This window comes from Schistocerca americana, chromosome 2, assembly GCF_021461395.2.
Source record: "Schistocerca americana isolate TAMUIC-IGC-003095 chromosome 2, iqSchAmer2.1, whole genome shotgun sequence".
Classification (NCBI taxonomy): domain Eukaryota; kingdom Metazoa; phylum Arthropoda; class Insecta; order Orthoptera; family Acrididae; genus Schistocerca; species Schistocerca americana.
Window position 1 is genome coordinate 692,153,449 of NC_060120.1, and position 4,885 is coordinate 692,158,333.

Below are 4,885 nucleotides of genomic sequence, written 5' to 3' on the forward strand. Positions count from 1 at the left end.
ATGATAGACAACATAAAGGGAAGCGGAAATTACGCAGACCTGAAGAGGACGGCAGAGACAGGAGAGCGTAGAGAGCTACTCGTACCATGGGAAACTGCCTTCGGCAGAACACTAATGGTGACGTCAGAAGTAAACCTATCCACATTTTTCCTTGTTCTTGCTTTCAACGCTTCCTTACCCATATCAGTCCTTGCTCTCACAGAATTAATGTTTTGTGCTTGAGATTCTTAACTTCCTAACTGTTGTTATCTGAAAGTTTCCTTGACTGAGTTATCAGCTAGGACTGCAATGGAAAATAAAGCATAAAGTGCCCCAATAGAAGTGTGCAAACGTGCCCCATTTCCATGTTTGAACTATTTTCGAAAGTATAGTAGTAACTTTCAGGCTTTCGAGTTACACAAATATAACTTGTAAAGTAGAATAATCTCCTGTAAATCGACGTATATTTATCTACTCTAAAATCTAAAAGTGTGCTCCCTAGGAGCTTCGAGATTTGAGTGACAAAATTTACTCAGCTTGCACAAAACATAAATATGTTCTTCCCGCTGAGACGTCCACTCAAGTGGCCCTGCCGGCCGTTGTGGCCGAGCGGTTCTAAGCGCGTCAGTCTGGAACCGCGCGACCGCTACGGTCGCAGGTTCGAATCCTGCCTCGGGCATGGATGTGTATGATGTCCTTAGGTTAGTTAGGTTTAAGTAGTTCTAAGTTCTAGGGGACTGATGACCTCAGAAGTTAAGTCCCATAGTGCTCAGAGCCATTTGTACCATTTTGAATCAACTGGCGCCGTGAAGATGGTGAAGGCCCTCAATAGATCGCAGTACTAATCTTATATATATATATATATATATATATATATATATATATATATATATATATATGTGTGTGTGTGTGTGTGTGTGTGTGTGTGTGTATTAAAATATACGTATATTATAGAATTTGGTACATAAAACGCTCCCGTATTAGAATCCAACACAGTGTCAAAACTACAAAGCAATCGGTCAAAAAATTTCGGAGATTAACGATTTTGAAGAAACCAACATTTACATTTTTAACGTTTCTCTTTTTACTACATATATATTAAATATATACCAGAGGTCGTTCAAGTAGATATATAAAAACACTTAAGTATTCGAATGCAACGTTGTGTCAATATTTAATAGTAATCCATGAAGAACTTTTGGTAATCTGATATTTTGAATAATCGAATATCTATTTTTGTACTTAGATAGGAAATGTAGATGTTCGTAAACGCAAATCTCCGAACGTTTTTACCGATTGCTTTCAAATTTTAACAAAATGTAGCATTCTAATACGCGTGTGTTTTTATATACCTATTATATATATATTAAAGAAATAGGAACCTAAAAACAAGCCTGTATTAGAACGCAATCGGTCAAGAACTTTCAAAGACACACGATTTTAAGCAAACGAACATTTATATTTTTATTTATATAGATAAATACAGCAATAATTAACGTTAAGTATCCCACAAGCTTTTTGTACAGGCTGTAAAAATAACATTTTTCAGAGAAGTTTTCCCTTCAGTTCATTACATTGTTGACAGAGAGAGCATATCCTGCTTTTGAGAACACATTGACAATGTAGCTACACAGCTCTAATATTTAAGTGCAATTTTTGTGGTTTTGGATAGGTAGTACAGACGATGCAATTTCACACTTCTATCGGTTCTTGTGTAAGATCTAGAAGGCGATCTTCAAGATAACAACTGGCGATGCTAGGTCCGTTCCTGGTCCAGTTTGCAATTGTTCTTTCCTTGTGCTATTTTATAATGTTCATTCCATAAATTAAAATTTTATGTCTCTGTTTTCATGTAATGTATCAATGTGTTGCCCTGCCTCACTGACAATCTTTTCAGCAGCTGCAAGCAAATCATAAATTGTTTTAATTTCCTTCGAACACGTACAGCATCCTGAAAACGTATGTTCTTGAGTCTAGGATCGAGCGACGTTGATATGGGTACTGTTTTAACATGTTCAGTCGGTATTTATTTGTTTATTTATTTATTGTTATGTTACTCTCCAGATTGTCTCCAGCAGGCTGCATTTCTTGCTTTCCAGCAGACTCAACATTCTAGATCTATTGATTACTTTACTGCTTGCAACGTACTTTTCTAAACAAATTTCACAAGTAGCAACTCGTAAGGCCTCAGAATTACACAACCATCAGCCAGCTCTATACTATCTGCGGCTGTTAGCATGTATGATACATTAACATGGCAGTTAATGATGCTACTAATCACAGCTGCAAAAATGTTTAGTCATATAGAACACCGAATCGCTTGTAGTGGGCACTTCTTAAATCCTTCTCTTAGTCCGTCAGTTGCTGCTACACTTTGCTTGTATCACATTACAATCATTTTCACAGCTTAACCGTCTCGCACAGTTTTTCAGACTTTCCAGTAAAAGTTTTTGCTACCAAACTGAGCATGTCGGCATGTCGGAACGCTGTTTCTACTCAGCCACTGTACGTATGTCGCTATGAGATACCTTCAGGGAAAAATTGGTTTAAATGATAAAAAATTATTGCTAGTGGGAACAAGTAGCTTGGCTTTTTTTTTTTTTGCCATCATAGACGGTAGATATTTCATCTTGAACATGGATGTTACGATGTTTCATTGACTTGAGTATCGATATTGAAACATCGATGTTTAATCTCTATACATCGATATTTTGTAAACATTGTAAAATTTGTATTGTCCCCTTCACGACTGGAGACACTGGACGTTCTCCTCTACCTTCCTTCCGTTGGTCACTGCACCTAGTGATACCTAACTGTTTACATGTTGCGAAAGTGGTTACCAGTGGAAATTAATTACTATGCAAGTCATGAAGATGGTGCCTAGTCTTTTTATCCTCTCTCTCTCTCTCTTCCTCTTATACACACACACACACACACACGCGCGCGCGCGCGCGCGCGCGCGCGCGCGCGCACACTGCACTGCGATATTGCAATAGAAGCTGACGCACGTCGGTTCCTAGTATCGTCAGATGTTTAAACACTAACAAGTGTTTGACGGTGATTAATAACGCCTTTGTTATTGAAGAGCTCACGACCTACGGTTATATTTGCTACACAGCTGTGCGTAACCATCAGCGTAGTGTAGTGGTCACATCTAGATAAATCACATCGTAGTTGATTTCTTGGAGTTCTAAATGGGAATGTGCGTCCAGTTGTCTCCTTCCAACGTAGAATGACGATTCAAACACATATCTGACATAACTCTTTGTTTAACACAACGTTTCTATAAAATCTTTACTAACTACGCAAGTACCGTTAAATAACTCGTGTACGAAATGATAAGCGAACACACGAAAGATATGATGTAAAAACAGTATACTTACAGGCGGCTCGGGAAGATTGAAAACCTGTGCCGTGGACGGAATAGTAATCACTTACTGGTCCTACAAGAACTATATTTGTCTTCCTGGAAGAGTAATCCGTTGCTTCGCCCATCGTGTTGAAGTAGTAAACACCTAATGCAAGATTACAGTTCGTACTTATTTTTCGGAAATTATACTTCCACGGCTAGATTTTAATTCTATATTTATTTGGCCACAATTAATATCAAAGTAGCACGACTTTCATGGACGTTGCATCCAGTCTCCGTGAGAATCATTAGGCATTGTTTGCTGAAAGTTGATGTACAAGCAAGAGTGCTGCTCGCCGAGCTTTCCCCGACAACTCACCACCGTTAAATCCGCACCCGGTGTTATTGTGAAGGAGCTTCTACTGCTACAGATGATGAAAAGTTGTATTTAGTGATGAGAACAGACTTCTCCCTGTTGCTGGCGACGATTGGTTGCGGCGCAGAGCGGAAGAGATGCTACTGCTGTTGTTTCGCTCATCAATCGTTCGGATAGACTGGTGCGGCCCCTCCCCATGCCTGCATCCCACATCATCGATACAATGCGCCTCACGAAGCCATGTCTAGACCTTGCGACTCTTATCCTCCGCCGTCACTTCAACTTTGCGTTCAATAAGTTATGCAACACATTTTTTTCTCAGCCAACTTTGCTTCAAAAAACGCGGAATTTGTTGGGGACGTCGAAGAGTATTCCCGCTTCTGCCCCAATAGTTTCATGAAGTTCCGATAGGTTATTGAATCTGTATATTGAGCAAGCAGTAAAGAAAACAAAAGAAACATTCGGAGTAGCTATTAAAATCCATGGAGAAGAAATAAAAACTTTGAGGTTCGCCGATGACATTGTAATTCTGTCAGAGATAGCAAAGAACCTGGAAGAGCAGTTGAACGGAATGGACAGTGTCTTGAAAGGAGGCTATAACATGAACATCAACAAAAGCAAGACGATGATAATGGAATGTAGTCTAAGTAAATCAGGTGATGCTGAGGGAATTAGATTAGGAAATGAGACACTTAAAGTAGTAGACGAGTATTGCTATTTGGGGAGCAAAATAACTGATGATGGTCGAAGTAGAGAGGATATAAAATGTAGACTGGCAATGGCAAGGAAAGCGTTTCTGAAGAAGAGAAATTTGTTAACATCGAGCATAGATTTAAGTGTCAGGAAGTCGTTTCTGAAAGTATTTGTATGGAGTGTAGCCATGTATGGAAGTGAAACATGGATGAGAAATAGTTTGGACAAGAAGAGAATAGAAGCTTTCGAAATGTGGTGCTACAGAAGAATGTTGAAGATTAGGTGAGTAGATCACGTAATTAATGAGGAGGTATTGAATAGGATTGGGGAGAAGAGAAGTTTGTGGCACAACTTGACTAGAAGAAGGGATCGGTTGGTAGGACATGTCCTGAGGCATCAAGGGATCAAAAATTTAGCATTGGAGGGCAGCGTGGAGGGTAAAAATCATAGAGGAAGACCAAGAGATGAATATACTAAGCAGATTCAGA